This window comes from Lissotriton vulgaris, chromosome 1_1 (assembly GCF_964263255.1).
Source record: "Lissotriton vulgaris chromosome 1_1, aLisVul1.2, whole genome shotgun sequence".
NCBI classification, from domain to species: Eukaryota; Metazoa; Chordata; class Amphibia; order Caudata; family Salamandridae; genus Lissotriton; species Lissotriton vulgaris.
Window position 1 is genome coordinate 906460852 of NC_141685.1, and position 25426 is coordinate 906486277.

Genomic DNA, 25426 nt, shown 5'->3' on the forward strand with positions numbered 1-25426 from the left:
ATCCCCGGCGAATGTGGGGGGCCGTTGTAGAGATGAGGCAAGCTAATGCCCAGAGTTGCCGAGTGTGATCCCTGGTTAGAGTAGGCACCGAGGCGAGAATTATCGAGTCCACTGACCCTGGTCCACAACCCTGCCACGTCGGGAATTGAACCCTGGTCCCGGGCCGTTCTCTGCTTCCGGGTCTGCCGCCTCGAACCAGTGAGCCACACCACTCCACCGGTCAAGGAGGGCGGCCGGTATCACTATCCTCGGTCCTCGCAGGTTTAAGCCACCCCCGCTGCAATCAGTTCCCCTCAGCACCTCCAAACACTTTCCCAGTACTCCTTATCTTCGGCTGACCTTTGGGTATTCCCGCTGAGAAACCACTTCCACTGGTGATCACGTAGCATGCGGGCAACTGCCTGCAGACACTCATCTTATTGTGACACCTTTCTGATGTCTTCCAGCCGCAGGGCCTGGGGCAGGCTTCTTCCAGCAGCTGTTTCATGAAGCCTTCAGCGCCATCATCCACTTCCGGTCTTTAAACCCCGCTCGGAGCCATCGGGTGCCCTGACAAATATTCGGCGGGGTTGCTCGCCCCTGGACGATACACCACCTCAAACTGGTACTGCTGGATCTGGACAGCCCATTACGCGCCGTTCCTGCAAAGAGGGGTACCAGTGGCTTGCGGTCTGTCACTACGGTGAAAGTGTGTCCACACAAATAGATGTGAAAGTGTTGACATGCCCAGTGGATGGCCAGGGCCTCTCTCTCAATCTGCGCATATCAGGTCTCCACCGCTGTGAGCGCCCTGCTGGCATAGGCAATGGGCACCCACTCATCCTGGTCAGATCTCGGTAGGAGTACTGCCCCCAGTCCCACCGGGCTAGCATCCACAATGAGTTCCGTCGCTGCTCCCGGCTGAAAATACGCCACAGTGGCCCCTTTTAGCAAGGCCCTCTTGACATCAGCAAACGATTGAACCTCCTTATCCGTCCACTGCTACCCAGTATCCTTTTTGGTAAGTTGTCCTGGGGGTTCCGAAATGGTGGCTAGCCGCGGAATGAATCGGCCACAGTAGTGTACCATTCCCAAAAAGGTCTTCACTTCGGATGGCGTTTGAGGGATTGCTGCTGTTCTGATCACCTCTACCTTGGCTGGATCCACCTGCAAACCTCAGGCAGAGAACTGATATACAAAGAACTCGACCTCAGTGGTATGGAAATCACATTTCGTTTGATGCAGTTTGAGACCTTGTTCCACCAGTCGTTGGAGAGTCACCCTCAACTGCACATGGTGTTCCTCCAATGACTTTGAGAACATGAGAATGTCATTGCTGACATTTATGACTCCCATCAGGCCAGACAGCGCCTCTAGCACAGCCTCTTGGAACACTTCTGCTGCAGAGGACACTCCAAAGCTTAATCTTTTGAAACGTCTTAACTCCACGTGGGTAGAGAACGTGGTGATGCGCCTACTGTCGTTCGCCAACCTGAGTTGATGGTACCCAGAGCTTAAATCATCTTTTGAGAACCACTGGGCCCCATTCAAGTCTGTCACAATCTTGTAGATGGTTGGGGTGATATTTCTTTCCCGCCGGATGGCCTTGTTCAGGAGCCTCATGTCCATGCACAACCTAAAAGCCCCAGGTTGCTTCAGCTTGGGTGCAATGACCATGGGGGACACCCACGGTGTAGGGCCCAACACTTTCTCAATCATCCCCTTTCATTCCAGCCGGTCCAGCTCCGCTTCCACCAAAGGTCTCAGATGGAACAATACCCTTTGGTAACAAATCGCCAGAGGCTGGACTGACTCATCTATGTGCAGCTGGACTTCCACTCCTTTCAGGCACCCCAGTCCCTGAAACAGCTGAGGAAACTCTTGAAGAATATTATCCGCCTGTGATTGATGTATGTGTTTCACGAACATCACCAACCCCAGATCTTCGGCCGTGTGAGAGCTGAGCAATGACCCCGCCTGATCACAGGTGACATAGAACATGGTTGTGGTGACTCTGTCTTTGTACTTCACCTCCACATGGATGACCCCCCTGGAGTGGAATCCAGGTTGTACCCCCGTACTTGAGAATCTTCGCCCCTGTCTGCATCAGCCGGGGCCTGGGGTTGAGCCTTTTGTACTGAACAGTGTCCAGTATATTGACGGATGCCCCCGTGTCAGTTAGGGCCTGTATGCACAACTCCTCTATCCACACTTGGCAGGTCGGTGGTGGCCTTTTGGTAGTGTTCAACCCCCGGATGTGGGAAATTACAAAGACATTATCCTCCTCATCGTCGGTGGCTGACAACGGTTGCTCCCCGTCGTCTGCTCCTTCTTCCGCCTGCACCGTTTTGGCTGCCTTCGTGAGCTTCTGTTGTTGGGGCTTGCTTCCGCCTTGTGGCCCCTCCACTCTGGCATACCTTTGCAAAATGTCGATACTTATCGCCTTTCAGGCACTGTCTCCCCTGTGCTGGACATACTCTTGGGGCATGCGCCCCCATGCCTCAGTTCCGGCATTCACGCCTCCGGCACTGGTCTTCCTGCTTGGCATCATTTCCTGTTTCTAAGCCATACAACCTCTTGATCACCTTGACCCTTTCTTCCTTGATCGGAGCTGGAAACACTGGCTGACCTCCCCCCGACCATCTTCATTTCACCAGCACGCGCATCTGCCAGCTCATGTGATCTCCCCAGAATCAAGATCTTGTCCAACGTGATTCCTGGCTGGGGAAGGATCAACTTGCGCAGCTCAGAGGACTTACAGCCTTCAATCAACTGGGCTCTGGTCTAAAATGCACGATCAGGCAAAGTACAGGTACTGGCTAGCTTCCGCAGCCTCGCGAAGTACATATCAATCGACTCTTCCTTCCATTGTTTCGCTTGCCGCAGTTGAAAATGTTCATAATCTGGGTTAACTTGAGGATCAAAGTAGCAATTCAGGGCTTGTATTGCTTTGTCATAATCGCCACTGTCCCCAGTGTTAGGCAGATCTTGGAATAGATCATAGAGCTCATCGCCACCCATCAGCAAAAGTAACGACCTCTTGCAAGTGTTGTCCGTTTCCCGGGTGGCAACAAAGTACTTCTCCAGCTGCCCCAACCACTTCTTTCAACGCGGTGCTGCGGGATCTCGTAGCTGGCTGGATTCTGGAAGGTTCTTCGCGGCCGTGCGACTTGACCTTCCTCCTGCTGCCCCAGCGGCAGCCATTCTCTCTGGCGAGTCAGGCATGGCCTCCGCTTACCACACGACACGCCTCTGGAACAGCCACTAGGCCCCGATTCGCGAACACTCCCACTCAGCCAGATCACTCCTCTTCTCTCAAGCAATCGCAACTTTCAACCGCTTACTGGTGCTATTCCATGGGATTCAGGTTCCCAGTCGATCTCCAGGCGCCCCCCAGCTTCTTCCGCTCTACACAAGCTCCAGCCGCCTGACCTCCACCAAGGCCAGCCCACGTACAGGCCATGAAGTCGCTCGCGGAGTCCGATCCCGCCCTCGCAGCCAATGTGGTACCCTGCTCACAGAGGGACACTCCGAGCTCAGCAGGGTAGGAAGCGGGAAACACTTAGGACACACAACCCAGGGGAATCTATTACAACAGCGGAACAGCAATAGAGGCACTACCACTCCTGTACTTCGTTCGTGCCGTCGATCACGTGCCCCAACGTCACCCTTTATTATATACTCCCTGGTCCACGTCCGGCCCAGGGAGTTGCATGCAAACAATGTATTGCAGTGGCCGAATGGCTCACCACATCCCACCAAGTTTGCCCCATGCCCTGTCTCCTGTCAGTGGGGCCTCACCACCCACCCAGTGGCAAAACATAGGCCCCGGGGGCCTCCTTAGCTCAGTATCCTGACCTGAGAGCTCCTTGTTGAGTCTGGAGGGGGGCCCCATAATGTAACTTGCAGGGGGCCCCCTCAAGTTTCGTTACGCCACTGCACCCACCCCTTTGTGGTGCCCCTCTATTACGCCCCCAGCACCAATCTCATCATAAATGTAGCAGCTAATTAGAATCCATTGTACATGTCGACCATTATACGACTAAGAGATGGGACAAATAGTGCTGTCCTAACCAAAGAAGTCTTGTATAACAGCTATATAATTGTTTTAGAAAATACACATGCATGTGTTATTAATTATAGCACGATCCTGAAATTGTACAATTACTAAGCAAAAATATTAACACATATTAAACAAGCATTTACAATGCAATGGTCTCGGCATTATTAAAGGTAGAGCTATTGGCATTGCTCATGACTTTTTTTTTTTAATCATAAATAACTGGCATTGTCATTTACATTGCCAATGGCTTAATCGTTAAATAAATGGCATTGTCATTTACAATGCCAATAGCTTAATCGCTCGCAAATGCATGACCTATTGCATTTACGCCCACACAGAGCCACACACACAGAGCCACCCACAGTCATTCACATAGAGCCACTTACACAGAGCCACTCTCACACAGACAGTCACCCACACATAGAGCCACCTACAAAAAAAGCTATCCACACAGAGCTACACACACACACACAGAGCGCTACGCGCTACACACACACACACACACAGAGCGCTAAACACACACACACACACAGAGCGCTACACACACACAGAGACAGAGCGCCACACACACACAGACAGAGCGCCACACAGACTACACACACACAGACTACACACACACAGACCGAGCGTCACACACACACAGACTATGCTAACATATATCCTGCCTACTGTCCCAACCCCTCCATGCACTGTAAACCCCTTTACCACTCTACACTCACCCCAAATCTTCTACACCACGAGAGAAAACCACTTCCAAACAATCACACGTTGGACCGCACTGCTATAATCCTCCTGCATTCAATTAATAAACCTGCTTATCACACAAATAAAAAAATCCTAAACTCTACATTAGCATTTAAAACTTGTCCCACAGCTTGATATATACATGTCTCCCTTCAGCCTCTCCCTAAAATCTAACATCACCCTCCCACTATTATGACCACCCTTGGTGTGCGACTCATAGGTTTCACCCCAAGAACCTACCGCTTACATTATCAAACCCTACAAGATTCCCCCACCCATTGCACGCACTCCAAACATTCAAGCTACATACACACACACCCCATCTATAACCACATCTACACCTTGATGTATATCATCCACCCACATCACACCTATAGGCTCCACTGAGTCATCTTCGACACCACACACCCACATCAAATGTCCAATAAGTAGATTACACAAACACATACACATGCTACACACTTAGAGCACAACGCAACATGTATACCCACGAAACTACCCCGTCACGTCCACTCATACCATTCGTATGAACACGACACACTCGCCCAACACCCATTAACACTTAGCCCCTCTCCACTCCCCTACAGTATCTCTACACCAGTCAGTGAGTCCTACACCGACCTCACCAATTTGACACCACTACACCTCATTAACTCCGGCGCACCCTACAACCCCATGCCTCCTGCATACCTGCTCACTGGAACGAGTTCCATTTAATTAGTAAAGCAACGCGTTTTATTTAGAGCACTTAGAAACCTAGACGTGTCGTGTGAAGCGCTGTATATTTTTTTTGTTTTATAGCGTTAACGGTACTGCTAAGTACGCCACACACCGTTAAACTCCTATGCAGCACCATGCCGACCTCTCACGCCCGTTCCAAGCACCTCACAGCATCCACACCAAGCCCTGCCTGCACACCTCCACTGCTACAATCCTCCTGCATTCAATTAATAAACCTGCTTATCACACAAATAAAAAAATCCTAAACTCTACATTAGCATTTAAAACTCGTCCCACAGCTTGATATATACATGTCTCCCTTCAGCCTCTCTCTAAAATCTAACATCACCCTCCCACTTTTATAACCACCCTTGGTGTGAGACTCATAGGTTTCACCCCAAGAACCTACCGCTTACATTCTCAAACCCTACAAGATTCCCCCACCCATTGCACGCACTCCAAACACTCAAGCTACATACACACACACACCATCTATAACCACATCTACACCTTGATGTATATCATCCATCCACATCACACCTATAGGCTACACTGAGTCATCTTCGACACCATACACCCACATCAAATGTCCAATAAGTAGATTACACAAACACATACACATGCCACACACTTAGAGCACAACCAAAAACGTATACCCACAAAACTACCCCATCACGTCCACTTATACCATTCGCATGAACACGACACACTCGTCCAACACCCATTAAACTTAGCCCCTCTCCACTCCCCTACAGTATCTCTACACCAGTCAGTGAGTCCTACACCGACCCCACCAATTTGACACCACTACACCTCATTAACTCCGGCGCACCCTACAACCCCATGCCTCCTGCATACCTGCTCACTGGTACGAGTTCCATTCAATTAGTAAAGCAACGCGTTCTATTTAGAGCGCTTAGAAACCTAGACGTGTCGTGTGAAGCGCTATATATTTTTTTTGTTTTATAGCGTTAATGGTACTGCTAAGTACGCTGCACACCGTTAAACTCCTATGCAGTACCACGCCGACCTCTCACGCCAGTTCCAAGCACCACACAGCATCCACACCAAGCCCTGCCTGCACACCTCACCCGCCGCACACCCTCTTCCAGCGGCTACTGACCTGCTGCAGCATCGAAGCGCTGGCAGCCCCAGGCAGTTCATTGTTGAGTGGAGGGTGGTGTGTGTGTTTGTGCGTGTGTGGTTCCAGCGCAGACTGCTGAGCGCAAAAGAGGTGTGTGGAGATGCGAGGTCTGTGCTGCTCTGCTCTTTGTTATGTGTTACGGGGTGGGGGGCGGCGCAGGAAGCTGCCGTTCTCGAACATGTTGTAAGAGTCAGGGTCGAGCGTCCAGTAGCTGCCCTAGCCCGGCTTCTTGTCGTTGCGGGGCACCTTGACGAAGCACTCGTTAAGCGAGTGGTTGTGGCGGATGGAGTTCTGCCAGCCCTGCTTGCTGTCGCGGTAGAAGGGGAAGCGCTCCATGATGAACTGGTAGATGCCGTTCAGGGTGATCTTCTTGTCGGGCGCGTTCTGGATGGCCATGGTGATGAGCGCGATGTACGAGTAGGGCGGCTTCACCATGTCCTTGGGCTGCATGGGCGGCGGCGGCGCCCCGCCGTAAGGTCGGTAGCCGCGAACCCCGTGTACTGCTTGTGTTGCGAGTACATGCACATGGGCGCTGCCTTGCCGGTGTAGCCCACCGCCGCCGCCGCCCGGTAGTAGCTCTGCTCGCTGCTCAGGTAGGGCACCACCCCCAGGGGGCTGGGGCTGGACACGGAATAGCACGCCTGCATGGCCGCGGGGGGCAGCTCACCCTCTCCTCTCCAGAGCAGTTTGTCTTATGGTGGGGGAACCTCTCTTCGGCCCCTCCGAGCCTCTGCGGAGCCCTCTTCAAGGGCAGCGGGGTGACAGTCCAGGGTGTGGGCGGGGTGGCGGAGCCTGCCGACCCTAGCCCTTCCTCGGGCCTCATCCCTTCAGCTCCAGTCCCTTGTTTGCTCACTTGGACTAACTCTTCTGGGTGGAGAAGACTCGCAAGAGAGGGAAGAAAAACTTTCACAGGAAAAGTTTTGGGAAAGTTTTTGTGCGGTTTCTGGGGTTGGGCGCTGCGCTCAGCTCCCTGTGGCATGTGTCAGTGTCTGTGTGCCAGCCTTCCACAGGCGCTGCCTGCTCCGGGATGCATCAGGAAGAGAGAGATGAGGCCAAAAAAAAAACGGCTGAACTTTTGAGCATCCGTCACCAGGCTTAGGACTTTATTACGCGGCTCAACGGCTGCACTGGTTTGAGCTGGGCGAAAACGGGAGGCTCCTCCTGGTGCATTCCCGGGTAGAGACGCTGCGGGCCCAGCCGGGAGGACATGCTCAGCACGGCGCTGGTGGCCATGGGGAGTGCAGGCTGTGCGAGCTGCAGGACGGGGTGTAATGGGGCTGCTGCTTGTGCGCTCTGGCTCCCGCTCCGTACCTGCGATCCTGTGCGTGTCTTCTGTCTGGCCCGGGCTGCCTCCGCCTAACTCCCCGGCCATAGCGAGCTCTGTTGCAGTAATGCAGCAGCAGGGGCGAGGACTCGCGACTTCTTGGTGCGGCGGTCGTCGCGAAATGGCATAAAGAAAAGCGCCGCCATTTTCAGATTCGGGGGCTTGTTTTTTGCGCTCTGAGTGACAGATGACGTCACGAGCTAAAGAAAGCAAAAAATCACGCCCCCGAATCCGAAAAAGACGGAGCTTCTTTGGAGGGATGGCTCTCTCCTCCAATGGCTGGCCTCCGTTTAGGAAGCCAGCCAATGGAGGAGAGACGAGGACAGAGGCGGGTTTAAGCTGCCACACTAAACAACAATAATTCTCCGGACTTCCGGTCTTGGCCTACGGCCAAGCCCTACGGTCACTCGACCTAAAAAGGAGGGGGTGAATACATTGAGGGACAGAAAAATAGAAAGCGCCTGATATTACACGGGGGCTTGGAGGGTGGGATTAAGCTTCCTCAGTTCTAAATAAAAGCATTAGAAAGCAATAGAAAGGCAAGAACAGAAAAGAAACTGGTTTGGGGCCTTATCATGTTCCAGCAGCAGAAACAGCAATGTGATGCAGCCAGACATCAATGAACGCTTCGGAAACAAATTGCAAAACATTGGATATGCTAACAGAGACTGCCTAAATTTCTGTCAAAGATAGGAGAAGAACAAGTCTGAGACAGGGGTGTACGTAGTCTTTTTTACGCCAGTGCAGTTTTGCAAAGTTCCAGATTGTCACCATTTGCAAAAAATTTAAATCAGTGTGTTGCACCACAATTTTTACCACCTAGCAAGATAGCTTTCACTATAAGCAAACATCAAACCAAGATGTAAATGTATGCAGGGTTTTTCTCTGCAAGTCTACCTTTTGTGGAGTTTCTCTGTGCAGAATGGCAAAAACTATGAAGATTTGATTTCAGCTAGTTGACTTTTTGCAGCATGAAATCTTGCAGAGGTCTCCGTTTTTATGTAAACGCGGGAAAAAGTGTAAAACTTCAGAAGTTTGTGAAGTTACAAGGTTTTCCATAGAACGTTTCATATTTTTGAGAAACAACATGACACATTTGCAATTTAGCATACTGTAAAACTACAAGAAGCTATGCAAAGGGCGTACCTTGACATAGTTTCAAAAAGTTGCAGCATTAGAGGCCTTTTTCAGCATCAAAAAAAATGTCTTTCTTGGGAGCCATCTCCATTCTCAGCTGTGAGCAGCAAGATCCCCATGGAAAACAAAGTCCTTCTGATACCCCCTAGAAAAGCAACTCATTATCCTCTCACCCCTACCCCACCAAGGTTCCTCTGCTGCCATTCTTCCCCCATGATCCCACCCCACGAAGGCAGCTCCTGATGTCACCTTAGTCATATGAATATAACCATGGACACTGGAATTACGCGATTGTGTGGCTGGAGTGTTTTGCGCATAAATATAAATGTACTGCTCTTGCCACGTAATTCATCATCTGATGCATAAAAGCATATTTTAACAAAAAGAATAGTTACTAGCTCAAACAGAGCAAAAGTTACTAAAAACATAGCAACAAATGCTGCTGTGAAATGAAAGGCCCTTCACAAATGTTGACAGGTCACCTTTCTGGTTCATTTTTCTGCATTTGTGTGTTAAACTGGCAAAAATGAGGAGAAATCTTTGACCAGACAGTGTAATTACATGTGAAAATGAGAGAATAATAAACTAATATGCCTTTCCTTGCAGCATAATTTAATCAACCCTGCTGCATAATTCCAATAGCCCTGGCTATAACCGAAGGAAAATTCTTTTTGACTCACTTGGAAATGTCTTGCTGTTGATCCAGCTGGCCACCACCTCCGACCTGCTTCAATTCCTAAAGCCAACCACAACATACCTTCCAAGGTGGTCTGTAAGTAGCAATTATTATTAACAAAGGGGCACATGCATCAAGCATATTTTTCTTTGCAAACGGGCCGATTCGCAAACGTAAAAAATGCTTTTCAGATGCAGCATATTTTGTTCTTTGGTTACCTGTTACCGAATGGCAAAATGGGTATGCGATTCACTATTTCGAAGGGGCGTGTTCAGGGCAGCCCTTCCTAATACCAAATCGCATCAGTATGTAGAAATGTTTTGAGACCGAAATGCGGTCACAAAACATTTGAATTTTATCACCTACTTCAAGTAGGTGGTAACACATTCGCCAACGGGAAGGGGTCCCCAAGGGACCCTTTGCCATTTGTGAATGTTTGTTACAGCGTTTTTTAAGAGCAGGCAGGGGTCCCACTGACCATTGCCTACTCTTAAACAATGAAAAGAAAACTTTTCATTTCACTTTTTGTAAAGCATCTCGTTTTCCTTTAAGGAAAACGGGCTGCTTTACAAAAAAAAAGATTGCTTCATTTAAAAGCAATCATGGACATGGTGGTCAGCTGACCTCAGCAGGCCACCATCCCCGTGATTTTTGCGATTCCTAGAGGGGCGCAAATTACAATCTACCTCATTAATATTAATGAGGTAGAGAAATTTGCAAACCCTTAGGAATCGCTATCTGAATTTTTTTGAGTTTCATAAATTGTAAATTGAGATTACCTAATTGCGATTCTCAGGAATTCTCAGTTAGGTATTCGCAATTTACAATTTTGATGCATGTAGCTCAAAGATTTAAAACTGGGTGATTGAGGTTAACCTCACCAGCATAAACTAAACAAAGCCTGGAAAAGCCTCATATGTTTGTCTGTGTGGGGGAATGGGGGGCAGGAGAGTCAAACATCCAGGGCCTCATTTATGAGAAATGACAGATAGTTGCGTGAAAGCAGCGATGCGTCACTTCTCAGTGCGCACTCCTTGCAACAAACCTGATGTGTCATATTTAATGTATGACGCATCATGTCGCATGGAGTCACAGATACGTCAGTATTTCTGACATATCATTGCTGGAGTGTGTCACAAAAGTGACGCAACTCCAGCAATGCGTCCTTTCACATGGGGCAAGCCCCATGTGAAAGGGCCTACGTCAGCCATACGTAAGATTTTGACGCAACAGAGTCCTAGAAGTGAGGCAGTGAAATCTCATAGATTTCACTGCGTCACTTCTACAAGGCTTTTTGCGGGGGAACGCCCCCCTGCATACATTATACCTGATGCAGGTATAATGTAGCACAGGGGTTTACAAAGTGGCACATCTGCTTAGATGCGTCACTTTGTAAATAGTGCGCAACAGAGGCATGTTTTACACTGGCGATGCGTCACAAAAGGTGACACATCGGAAGCGCAAAACTGACGCAAGGCCTCATAAATGAGGCCCCCAGAAGTTACCTAACTTTGCAGGTGAAGCAAAGTCTTTACCTAACCCTTCGTCTCAGGTTAACTAGATTTAAACTGGTAGCAATTGCTTCATGCAGATGCCTGCCCATTGCAGGCATCTGCTGGTCACATGGTGCAAAAGTACAACAATGTTTCATCTTCTCTCCCGCGAGACAGTCTTGCCAAAAATCGCGCTATCAAACGACCTCCTGGAGTTCCCCGAAATTGACTCAGTAACGGCGTGTAAAGCTTCGGTGTGAATAAATGCAATAAGTCTTTCCATTAAGTCCTAGTAAAAGAGATTTATCGCTCCTTGCAGAGTAACCGGATTCAATTAGACACCAGTGTGAATAATGTCCTCTCTGAAATGCCCCCAGACAGAAAAGCATGTGGCTGGAATAGAATATGTGCTTCTCAATGAGACCGCGCACCCTGTAAGGCGTGCAGTGGGTAGCAGCTATATCTACTCAACAAAAGTAACTGCATACACTTACTAGCTTCCAACCATGGCACATGCACTCTCAAAAAGCCTCCTTATAAAACAGGTAGGAAAAGCAGAGCTACAGTGACACTGCTCCTGACTACTTCTAGCTTCAAGGCTTTTACTTAGGAGAACTTTAATATACAAATCTCTATTTTACGTCGAAAAGCGTTATAACCATTAGTGGCAAACAAGCTGTTGCCTCAACAGAAATTAAAATCTTTTGCACCATATAATCTTTTTCGGGATGCAAATTAATCTTAAGGTTTTTTACTCTTTTCTACACTCAGTACGGTGATTGGCTCTGTTCAAAATGATTGAATGCATGGGAAAGTTAGCAAGCCTTGACAAGCTGATGTCGGTGCCTCATCTTTTTGGCAGAAAGCTCTTAAAGCAGTTGTTTAGGAATCTGTACACTGCTGTCCTTATTGTTTTATGTATTACATTTGGCACGTTAAATATCTGTTAGACCTGTCAACCTAAGGGTGGACTTCCCTCAAACATTTTGCCTTCCTCCTCCACTTTTTGATCTTGTTTTTGCTGGCCTTAAGACTCTGCAAGCCTTACCACTGCTAACCAGTGCTAAAGTGCATTTACTCTCTCCTTAAAGCATGGTAGAATTGGCTTCTACCCAATTGGCATATTTAATTTACTTGCAAATTCCTACTAAAGTTGAACTTCCTATGCCCAAGCTCTGTAAATTAAATGCTACCAGTTGGCCTGCAGCACTTGTTGTGCCACCCACTCAAGTAGCCCTTTAAACATTTCTCAGGTTTTCCATGTCAGCCTGTGTGGACAGTTATAAACTGCCATTTTGACCTGGCAAAATAAGACTCTTGCTAGGCTCAAACTGCCTTTTTGTATACATATGTCACTTCTAGGTGAGGCTCTGGACACCCCAGTGGGTAGGGTGCAGTGTACTTAAAAAGTTGAACATGTATATTTAATTTTTACATGTCCTGGTAATGAAAAATTCTCCAATTCTTATCTCACTAATGGAAGGCCTACCTCTCTCATAGGATAACATTGGAGTTACCATAGTAAATTTAATAAGCTGTAACTTCCAATTGGGAGCAGTTAACCAGTTCATTTTTGGTGTCTTTGGAATTGTGATTAAAAAACCTCTCTTGTGGTAAAGTTGAATTTTAAATTACAATATTGAAAAGGCCACCTTTAGAAAGTTGGACTTTTCCTGCCTTAGCCATTCGGTGCCTGTAGTCTGTCTCTGTTTCCCATGACTAGTTGTAGGTGACAGTTGGGCTTTGTTTTGTCCTCCTAGACAACCACACACAGAGCTTAGGTTTGTCTGGATGGGCCATTGCAGGCATGATAGGAGGGATGAGCTGGGCACAGCGCTACTTTCACTTGAATAGACTGTGTCTTGTCTCAACACAAAGGGCTACATACCCCCTCTAGTTAGTTTAGAGCCAGTACAAGGAAGGTTTGACACCTTTACACTTCAAATGGAAACCTCTAGAAGCTTCTTCTACTTCAAAGTTAGAGCTGGGTATAAATATTGGGCCTTGAGCACCAACTCTTCAGTTTAATTCTGGACTTGTGGATACTCTGCCAGTATGAAGGACCGCTGTACTGCTGAAAGATCTACCACTCTGCTGGACGGCTTCTCTGAAGGACTTCTGCCCTGCTGTGATGACCTGCTGCTTGCTGATGACCTGCTGCTTGCTGCCCTCTTGCCCAGGGAAGAAGGATTGGACCTCCGTCTGCTGAACCCAAGACCCCAAAGTCACTCCAAGGACTATTTGACTAGCCTCCTGACCAGAGCTTCAGGGATAGAAGGCTCCAACAGTCGTTAACCCAGCACCCTGACTCTGCCATCAGTGAGTCCCACCTTCTCAAATGGTGCCATCCAAATCCTGAACCCTTCGAAGTGGATCTGAAGGTGCTCTGCCTGCCCATCTTCAGATCCATCAGAACTGCTCTTCTGAATAGCCTCTGCTGCAAGCTTTCACTTAGCTTAAGCACTCCGCATCAACCTCACAGCTCACATCAGAGCTTCACAGACACAGGCCCTTGCAAAGCAAATCTCTCTTCGACGGTAGCCTTTGATGACGATGTAAGTTCTCACTGCTCTTTGGAACCAGTGCATTGCCTTGACTGAGCAATGAATCCACAACACCAGACTTCGCATCACAAGACTTTGTCAAAGGGATACTTGACAATGATGCATGGCCTTGCATCGTAGCCTTACATGTCCTTGGAACCGAAACGTCACCTAGGCTGCAGAACACATCCTCGTTGTGGGACCTCACAATGCTCCACATCAATGGTTTTAAGGTATTCCCGGTCAGCTGGCCCAACTGGGTCCCTGTAACAGATCCGGCATGACCAGAAATCCAGAGGTGCCACTTCATGATTTTTACACTATTTTATACTGAAATCATAAAACCTGCATATCTCTAGGCATACTGATTGGTTGTTTTGCCGCTTTGGTATTGATTCATTTATTAAAAATGACTGAATTTTTATAACCAGGCGTGGATCCTTCTGTGGTTCTTTTTACTGTGTTACTCGTTTAAGTGTTGCATATGTATTTAACACATTGCCTCTTAGTTAAGCCTAACTGCTCTGTGCCAAGCTACCAGAGTCTTGAACACAGGTTAATTTAGGGGTTGCTTGTGGCTTCACCCTGACAAGGATTGTGGTTTCCTCTTGAGTAGAGTTACACCTCCCTCAACCATCAAACTGATTCCTAACAATGTCATGTTGTCTATGGCCTGCATCGTAACATACACAAAGGAGGAGTAATATGTTGTTTACAAAAAATGCCTGTAACAGTCCAAGGATGTGCAGATTTATTTATTTGTCTGCAAACGTATGAAACTTTACCCAACACGAAGTGCAAGACCCTAAGAAAATTTGAGAGAAACACTTGAAACTTTATAAACTAAACCAAACTTTCTCATTTGCTTTGTTGAGCTTCAGTATCAGTGATTTTAATGTAATAAAGTTTCTCAGGTAAGGAGATAGTGGGGTATATTGAATAAGTATACTTGTAAAGGTAGTATATTGAGTCACAAATTAGAAATAGTCTGACTCTTCACCCGGATTCATCACCCTTGCAACTACCAGTTCTGTTCCAGCCAGAATCACCTCTCGCCCCTGTTAGCAACATATTTTGAGCATCTAAATTCAACTGAGGGGCATAAAACATGCCACCTAAGATCAGAAATATAAATTCACTATTCACAGACTCAGGATCTGCAGGCATTTATGTTCACAGATGGAATTTATGCTGCAAAAAAATCACCACATGTTACCAATTTTCTGCTGTTGCCAATTTAGTGTTAGGGTTTTAGAGGAAGTATTGTACCAAACAGTCACTTTATGGATATTCACAGCCTCCTGATATATTTGTTCATGGTTATAATATTGACTGTTGGACTTCGCCCTTTTTGGCTAAAGTTCCCCTAAACTTTTTGCTTTCCCCCTAGACCTTTTTTCTGACATAGTGTTGCCAATTTAGATGCTTTGGGCACTTTGCCACTGCTGATCAGTGTCAAAGTACAAGTGATCCCTGTGTAAAGTGTAATTGTAATTGGTTGTCCATGATTGGTATGTTTGCCTTACTAGTAAAGTCCCTAGTAAAGTGCACTATGTGTGCCAGGGCTAGTAATGCAAATGCTACTAGTAGGCCTGCAGCACTAATTGTGCGACCTCAACAAGTAGCCTTAAAGAGAGAAACTCAGGCCTACCACTGCAGTGCCTGTGCACAGTTTGGTAAAAAGCCATGTTGTTTTGACAAGTGCACCCACTTGCCAGACCTTACCCTTCCCTTTCTATGTACATCTACACCCCTAAGGTAGGGCCAAGGTACCCCCTGGGCAGGGTGCAGTGTATGCGAAAGGTAGGACATGTACTGAGGTGTGCACCATGTCCTGGCAGTGAAATTCTATCAATTAATTTTTTCACAGTTGAAAGGTAATCTTGCCCATAGGACAGAGTGGGGAAGCTGTGTAATATGTTTTCCAGCCTATCTTCCCAAAGGTTTAAGATGGTAAGATGGAGAGGTGAAATTTAGTATGCCTGAACTCACAATGTAATAACACATCTTTTTATGAAGATGGTTTTGGATTGTGTGTTTAGAAACCACTCTTTTAGTAGTGGCTAGGTGTTTTTGCTCTAACATTTCTGTGTGTCCCTGCCTGGTTGTGGATTGACTGTCTGGATTTGAAAGTGATAGGATCTGGGGAATGTCTTGACCCAGGGGAGGAGGTGAGACAGCAACAGGCTGACCTGCATCTGGAGTGTAGGGGGAGGAATAGCCCCTAGAGGCGAAGAGGCCTGGACTGCAGCCATAAAACAATGGCTCCATCCCCTGCTGAGTGATTAATATTCCAGACCCCCGCTAATCAAAAGAATAAGGTGTCACTGGAAGGGAGGCACCCAGAACTGGTTGGAACAGGAGTCAGTGCCCCCTGAACACAAAGACTTCAAAGACATTGAGGGGTATAACTATGAGAGCTGAAGCCTCTGAACATTGGATTGCTCAAGACTGAAAAGCATTAAAACTACTTTGTGGTCAAGAGGAACCTCTGCCAAGGAAGAAACTGCTGAAGAGACTGAAGGAAAGGACTGACCCTTGCTGTGTGTTCTGGGGCTGACCTGCAGTTTGTTGTTTTAATCAAGGAAGAGGCTAAAGGAATTTTGCTGTGTGCTGTGTCCCCCTTCTTGAAAGGACTTTGCTGTGCTGTATCCTGAAGTAACTTCACCCCAAGGGCGAAGTGAGCTGACTCGCTGTTGTGAAAACTCAGGGACACAAAAGTTTCCAGAAGTGTCTCACACTGTGTGCGTGTGCGTTTTGAAGCCTGAGACCTTCGCAAGCTGTGCCCTGTGATCATGTGCACCTGTAGTCCAATCGAGTCTCAACGATGCTGTGTGTGTGAGGTTTTTGCTGCCTGAGCCCTTCATGAGGATTGTCCTGTGATCGTGTGCACCTAGCATCCAAGTGAGTCTCAGCGGCGCTCTGTGCGTGTGCTTCGTGCAGCCTGAGACCTTTGAGAGGATTGCCCAGTGACTGTGCAGACCAGAAGTTCAAGTGTGTTTCAGCGACGCTGTGTGCGTGTGCTTTTTTGCAGCCTGAGACCCTCGGAACAATTGCCCTGTGATCGTAGGTACCAGAAGTTCAAGTGTGTCTCAATGACGGTGTGTAATTGTGCTTTGTACAGCCTGAGACCTTCATGAGGATTGCCCTGTGACCATGCACACCGAGGCTCAAGGGAGTCTCAGCGACGCTGTGTGCGTGTGCCCTGTTGCAGCGTGAGATCCTTGTTATTGTCATCGGCCCGGAATCAACCAAGTCACATCTGAGGCCCAAATTGCGAGACGTGGAGAAGAGAGCGAGGCCGCAACCCCCAGGCAACATGTGTCGGCACCTGGGGCGGGGTGCGGGCTCGGAGAGAGATGCTCTCTGCCTCTCCCCTTCTGGTAGCGCGAGCCTTTGTCCCATCTCGTGTCGCGGCCCACACCTGCCAAGGAGTGGCAGTACCAGGGCCGGAGCGGGGAGCTGCACTGTTGTTTACACCAAATCTGTGTTGGGGGCATATGGTGACGGAAACTGACCGCGAGTCAGTAAGAGGGGCGGAGAGACCATCTGAAGCACCGTGATCCACGGTGGTAGGTATTACGCATTGCATTAGTTTGCAGAACGAACTACCTGATTGTTGTATTACGCATTGCATTATTTCTGCATAGCGAACTGCCGGATTGCTGTATTACGCATTGTATTAGTTTGCAGAACAAACTACCTGATTGTTGCATTACGCATTGCATTATTTCTGCATAAAGAACTGCCTGATTGTTGTATTAAGCATTGCATTCGTTTGCAGAACCAACTACCTGATTGTTGCATTACGCATTGCATTATTTCTACATAACGAACTGCCGGATGGTTGTATTATGCATTGCAGTAGTTTGCATCACAAACTGCATTATTCTTACATTGTAAAGTGCCTGATTCTAGCATAACAAACTGCATAGCCATACATTTGGACTACATAGGATCACCTGGAAGTGCTCATTAACCCCTTAACCGCTACGGTTTTTCCACCGCAGTGCGGGCGTTCTAAAGGGTGGGTGGGGCTACGTCGGCTATTGGCCGCCGGTAGCACTGGGGAGGGAGTGCTGGCCGATGGGAGCAAGGAAGGGGTAAATACTGCCAGAACTTGCAAGAGCTGGCTGACCTACTAACTGGCCAGGAGGTATATTACAAATATGCATATGTTGGATTTTTATAGCGTGGTCTCATCATATATCTTTTTATATAAACTTATACTTGTTTTTATATGAAACTCATGTGGAGTCCTTTTGTGGTGTCACCACTGGGTCACTGGGAGCGTGGTTGCAAATACTTTACACATTTGCCTAGAAAATAAGCCTGGCTGTTCGTGCCAAGCTACCAAGGGGGTGAGCAGCAAGGGTTATCTGAGATGGTGTCCTTCCTTTCCCTGACGTGGAAGCGAGGGTCCCTACCTGGCCTCAGGTACCTACCTCAGCCAACTAGGGAATCCAAGTTCTAACATTGACAGTATCAAACATCTAGTTCACCAAAATTCCAGGTGCAGCATAAGTGAGACCACCTGCTATTTGACGCCTAATGATATCACATATCCTGTTTCCAACTGGTGGCCCCTCAAATTAAACTGGGTTCATAGGACCTGCCGTATGAACTGATTTTTCATTTTTAAATCTTGGGATTGTTAAATAGCAGGATTAGAGACTGCAAAATTAGGAGTCACCGTGTACTAAAAGTAATTTGCAAGTTGGAAAATTCCTCACAAATCGCAAAGTGCCTTTCATAGCTCAATTTTAACTGCATGAAAGTGGCAGTCCCCTCCTATATGTGATTCAGACTGCCATGTTTCAGTGGTTTATGAGTGCTTTTATGGTTGCAAACCATTGAACAGATTCTGACACACTACTTGAGGTGGTGTCCCATTTGCAAATTGGAAGCTGTTTTCCTGAGACAGCATCCACTTTCTTAAGGGTGTCAGGCAGCCTTCGGCAGAGCAGACAAAGGTCCATATGGCAGCTGAATGCTTCCCTTGATGTAATACAGTGCACATGAACATTTTTTCTCACACAAGGGAACCCCTGTCTATTCAAAAGACAACAGCTACATTGAAAAAATTATCCAATTTGTAGGGTGTCATGTTTTGTGCAGGTCTCTGTTGTGCCAGATGGTGCACACATTCGAAAGGAGGAAAGGGTCCCAATATGAACAGTGTCAATTCCGAAGGGTAAAGTCTTCATATTTTCACTTTATGTGCTAAGTAAAATGCATGAGTTCAGTCAAAAAAATTACTTGTCCAATAAAGCGACAGGACTTTCTAGAGATTTTCAATTGATTGCAGTACTCTTGAAGTTACAGAGTGTTTATGTTTTCGTGTTCCACAGTATCAGTGCTAGTTATTGGAAGAAGATAGTTGCAGGATCTAAGATCTTAATGCCAGAGTGTTGGAAATTTATGAATTATTGTTTCCCTTGGAATTTGATGAAAGACTGACATAGATTTAGAGAAGTATTCTAAGACTCAATTTGTGTTTTAAGATTTGAATTCATATTTCCAAACACTATTTGAGGAGTCACCTTCTGACGATTATGAAATGAGTGTTTGTTAGCAAAAAGGATCCTCCTCACTTCACAAACTTTGATAACCTTTTGTTTTTAATTAATAGGGTATTACAGCATTGGCAACATGATTACTTGTTGTCAAGAGAACTCTACGACACTAATGTGCATTATTTACGTTGCACTTGATGAACTATTTGTTTTAGCATAATTTGAATCACAGACCATGCGTATCGAACTGAAGGTAGTCGTTTGTAGTGAGAGGCTTATAACAGCACGGTATAATTTGTGCAGTAATTTCGTAGTCGGTAATTGAGCTTCATCCCTGAGAAGACTAAGGGGCAGATTTACAAGCCCCTTGCGCCAACTTTACGCCGCTGTTGCGTCACTTCTGTGATGCAGCGTCGTCGTAAACAATGCGCCACAATACAACATATTTACAACGTGACTCATCTAGGGAGATGCGTCATGTTGTAAAGCCCTGTGCGACATTATACCTGTGTAAGTTATAATGTATGCAAGGTGGGCGTTCTGGCCCAAGGAAGCCTTGTAAAAGTGACACAGTGAAATCTACAAGATTTCACCGAGTGACTTTTACGACGCCTCTGCGTCAAAACCTTGCGCCTGCTTGAAGCAGGCGTAAGGAGTGACGCAGCATGGTTGGAATAAGCATTCCTGACCACTGCTGGAGTTGAATCATGCTTACGACACGACTCCAGCAATGCGTTGCCTTTCCGACAAAAGATGCATCACACATCTGTCTGTCCTCACGCGGCGCATCCATGGTGGCGTAAGGCTACTTTTCCGTCACCAAGTGAACTGGTGCATCTCTGCAAATATGCAGAGATGTGCCAGTTCTTGAAAATCTGCCCCTAAGAGTTTATTCTATCATTCTAGAGTTGGAGATACAGAGATTGCTTAAAAGGATATAGTATGTAGTATTAGAAATCATGTGCTGTGGTAAAGTCCATCCGACCACTAAAGACTTCCACTTGTTTTTAGGGGCCCATGCTCTTCTATTGACAACAGTTACTCTCTGTGGGGCCACGCAGAGAGCATTATGCAGTGCCTCTGTTTTACCTCTTTTCCCATTTCCATTTCACCGGATCTGCTTAAAACCAAGATTTCAGTCAGTATGCGGTTAGCAGTGAATTAGGAAAAATGTGGAATATTGGACACAAACCAAATATGTGTTCAAACTCGTATCTGATTAAAATAATTTGACATGAGTTTCTGTAGGACAGGGTTGATTCTGGCTGTGAAACGTTTAATCATGTTTGGCCTGTCTTACCATTCTGGTTGTCAAATTTGTAAAGATGTTTGACCTGTTTCACCATAACGGCCATGTTAATGCTAGCAAAGACCACAGAGTGTGACTTTCTCTGATGTTGAAGGGCGCTGCTTTTTGGCGCTCGAGATGAGAAACTGTAAGTTATTTTGCTCGGCTGAATTATGAAGCCATTCACTAATACTGATGAGCTCACCTAAGGTACATCCTTCTAGTCCTGGTGAGAATTCTGTCATGTGATCAAATCTAGACACCTGTGTATCTTCGGTTTGCATTTATTCAGAAGCTTGTCTTCAAAGCTGATTTCAAGGGACCCCTCATCAGTTGACTCATCGATTTGACTATTGATTTCTCTTTTGTCAATAAACACTTTTAAACTCAATCAAAACGTGAAGCAAAGTATTCCTCCCCATAGTAAATCAGGTAAATGAGGAATTATGTCTCCTGGTTTCACAGAAAACAACTTAGCAACAAAACATCGCTTGCCCTCCCCTGTGTAATGAATACAGAGACCTCAGGCTGCCCCTTGTCAGATGTGAGTATCTCTTCCCAGCCTAATTTTATTTTATATTCAAATACTTGTAATCTCTACTTCTACGAGTTAAAAGTAAACACCTGGGTCCTGATTACAGCTATGGGGCTTCTTCCATAACGTTGGAAAGCTCCAGGTTGCACCTGAAATAGGCTACCAAGTTAGTTGATATATGCCTGTGCTATCATTGCACGTGTTTTAGGTCTATAAACAAATTAAGCACCCTTTGTTATTTGCTCAGAAGTGTATGACTGTTAAATACTGTCAGGAATGTATCTGGCAAATGATGGAAACATCGATGTATGCTCATGGAATGCCTTCTAGGGTGTCCAAACTAGAATTTAATGCTGTTTGCCAACCGGATTCTTGCTAGGTTTATCCTGCCACAGAGAGGTAATAACAAAATGCACATTCTGGAGGGCCCATCCAACGAGGCCATTTCTCTACCCACTTCGATATATCATCAAACATTCCTCCATGAAACAATCAGGAAATTTGCTATGAGGCCTACATTGATAATTGGCGACTGCCACGTCAAGAGTTGCGTCTGAGCTACAGAGTGTTGATTAAATCGGGGCGGCTCGTCCGCTAAGGTGGAGGAGTGTTGCCCCACAAGAAAAATGAAATGATAATAGCGCCATGTTATTATAATTTTATTTTTACCTAGCAGCTCCGTAGGTATGGGGCGGGTTGCCCAGAGAGCAAGGGAGGAGTGGTGGCACTCTCCAAGTCCTCATCACGGTTTGGCCGACCGTCTTTGGCCGGCCAAACAGTCATGTTCATTTTGCATGTTCTCCACCGGTTGTAATGCACAGCCTGGATGGAGAACATGCACAGACCCTAAGTCCCCATCTGAGCATTGAACCACGGTGCTCAGACTCACCATGACGCTGATTGGCTAGGGGAGTCTTGAAGCCTGAGTGATTACTCTTCCTGTGTAGTAGCAAGAAGGATGGAGGAGAGGTGGCAGCCGGTGAGGTAAGTTTAAATGATCTTTTTTTCCCCCATTTTTCCTTTTTATTAACCCTCCCTGCTACTGGACTAAATTAATTGTGTTTTTTGCAGGAATTACAAAACTGCTTAGTAACTGCCAGTTCTGGGCACAATATTTCATTGTGGAAAATTTCAGGCCATCGAAAAACTTGCTTACATACCATGATTTATGGTTTGGTACGGGGCACAAGATAAACCTCAAACAACATTAGGGGATGCTCAGTGTGCCCTAATGAGGAGCTGGTGGAGCCTGGAATACATTTAATTTCAGCAAAGACATTAAAAAATTAGACAGACTTAAAATGCATCTTTCTTTTAAACCTATGCCAATGACCTTACACATTAAAGTCGCCTCGAAGCCCCACATACCAGAGGGGTTTTGTGAAAGCTGGGTTGGTCTCTTCCAAAGTTGATCAAGTAATTATATTTGTAATTATAATTGTATTTATATAGAACTTACCATCCCTGTCAAGGCATCAAAGCAGTTTTCGGTGAGTTGCATGCTATTGCGGAACCCAAAAAGGAATAGTGGTGGATTAGTGTATGGAAATATGTGTTAGTTTGAGTGTTGGACATGTGAGTGTGTTGGTTGGATTAAATAGGATAATGGAGGGATGAAGAAGAAAACGTCTAGAAAGTGTTATTTGGGAGTTTACAGTAGTAAGATGAGGCTTGGGATGAGTAAAAGGAGAAATGGAAAAGGCAAAGGAGGGACACATGAGGACAAGAGGGAATAATTTAGGAAGGGTTGATTGGGAGATCATAGTAGTAAAATGAGGTTTGGGATGAGACATGGAGGGATAAAGGTGGAGGTGGAGAGTCTGGATAGGTTTATTTTGGTGATCATAGCTGTAGAATGAGGTTTGGGGTGAGTCCGAGAATGGAGGTAAGGGATATATTGAGAGAGGCATATAGGGTGAGATAGAGTAGTGCACTGGAGAGAGTCAAAGGTATTTTTTTCTTCTTCTACAGTATGATCAAAGTAATACATATAGATACATAACTACATAGAAGGGTATACATGTATAAGGAAGATAATATATCATGAATTAACGTTGTATTGTACAAATTAGACTTTGAAGTGTTGCTGTACTTGAGGCAAATGTATTTGTTTTTTGTGAGGTTTTTATAACAATTTTCTTAATTGTATTTTTCATCAATATTTCGATAGTGAAGCACTTGTAGATAACATTCACATACACTGATAGACTAATAAAACAGGGACCCATAAGCATCTAAAGAAATAACTTCTTTGAAAACGATTCAGTAACCTATAAACATGTTAAGAATGGACTAATACATAAATATTTAACTAATAGATTTTTTTTTGTTGAGTAGAGATGAATCTTATTTTATTCCGTGCTGAAGAGTCTAGACCATAGAAATATCCACAAAGTACGAGCTGTGCATCATGTCGCAAATGAGCGTCATGCTATAAAATATTTCCAATATCACACAGCCTTCAAAAGCAGGTTGAAATGTTTGATCAGTCCTCGTGGATGTTGAAGAGTTTTGCCCCCTCTTTGATATCTTCATGTTCCTCGCTATCCTTGATAATGTTCCTAGCGATTGGCATCCTGCTGAAAATATTCCAAAGCACGATTCCCACCACTACTTTGTCTCGTAAGTAGAAAACAACACCCTTCCCAGAGTCTTTGCATTGCTGTTGCGCCTTTGCTGATGTGGTAGCAGCTGAAGCTTCGGTTGTAGACGCACTAAAGGGCACATTAACCTCAGTGGCTTCTGCTTCAGGCTCACTTTCTGATCAAACACCCGTGCCAGACTCCTCAGTGGCTGACTTTGGTGTGTTTTTTGCAGTGGCTTTAGCAAACACTCCCACAGTAGGCAAGCTGCTATCTACAAGACCAATTGCTTCATATCCCACGTCTGGGCCCAGGTCACTCTAAAACATGGACTGATGCCAGTATGGTTTTGTTGCTCCAGTCATGTTATCACCTGCCAGTCTTCCACTGACAACAGCATGGTCATGATGCTCCACTCGTCTTCGGCCTAGCTTTATATCGTAAAAACATGCAGCATCTCCTGCCACCCAGATGTTGGAGCGTGCCTGCAACTCTGCATTCACTCTAAACCCACCGAAGTCAGCGTCGACCTCCAGGCCAGCAGACTTGGCCAATTGAACATTGGGTTCCAGTCCCACAGCAGCGATCAGGTGATCAGTCTCAACCTTTCTTCCATCCTTCAGTTTCATTGTGAGTTTGCCATCCTGGAAAACGACTGACTTCCCAACAGCTTCAGGCATCACATAGACTCCCTCTCTCCGTATTTTGTTTGTGGTCCAGTTACTAAGATATTCAGGCAGAACCTTTCCAATGTTCCCAGTCTCTGGAAACATCTAAATCACTTCTAGGCCGGTAAGTCGTGCTCTTCTTCCTAAAGCACAAGCAAGTTCACTACCTAGGAAACCACCGCCAATTATCGCCACAGACTTCATTTCTTTGGTTATCTTTTCCAGAGCAATAAAATCCTTTACCCTTCTAAACAAGGTTGTCCTTTGTTGCACTCCTTCACCAGCCCTTTCAATAGCTGGAAGACTTCGTGGGGAACCACCTGTAGTGATTAAACACTTTTCATAGGAGATCAGTGAGCCATCATCAAGTTTAATTTTGTTTTCCCGCACATCTATTAGTAACATATGCATTTCTTAAGCAGACTTAAAGTATATCCATATATTTTAAAACAATAGTTATACACATTTGTACAAAGAAATATACATATCTAGATACATACATATAATATAATTATAAATGTTTACAAACACAGGTATATGCTGTACACTAGGTTTGAGTATGGTGGTTATGTAGGAAAGAGTCAATTCTTGAGTGGTCTTCTGAAGGTAAGATCTTATGTTTGGGGTAACAAATCCATAGTTTGGCTGCTTGAACATAGAACGAAGTACCCTTTTACTCCTGCCCCCAAAAGAAATATGTTAGACTTTATAATTTTTTTACTGCAACCGATCTTGTTAATAAGGCTGACATTTGGAAGCTCCAAAGGTAGTCTCAGATCATAACCAGTTAATTCTAGAGGTTGAGGTCCCTATGGCTAGTAAACCCCATAATAAATGGACATGTGATAGGAAACTTCTGGTGAATGCAGGTTATGTCACACATATAAGAACTGGGTGCAGGAGTTTTTTTACATTCATAGATACAGTACTGCTAGGGGTATAGTCTGGGATACCTTTAAGGCTGGTCTAAGGGGCGAAACGATCAGCTTTGTCACCTGAGCAAGGAGTCAGCGC

The 25426-nt window shown here is 46.0% G+C and overlaps 1 pseudogene; it reads right to left on the reverse strand.

The window, feature by feature from the left end:
- Positions 1-23647: 23647 nt before the first annotated feature.
- LOC147748155 (apoptosis-inducing factor 1, mitochondrial-like) lies at positions 23648-24802 on the reverse strand (annotated as a pseudogene).
- Between the last annotated feature and the right edge of the window lie 624 nt (positions 24803-25426).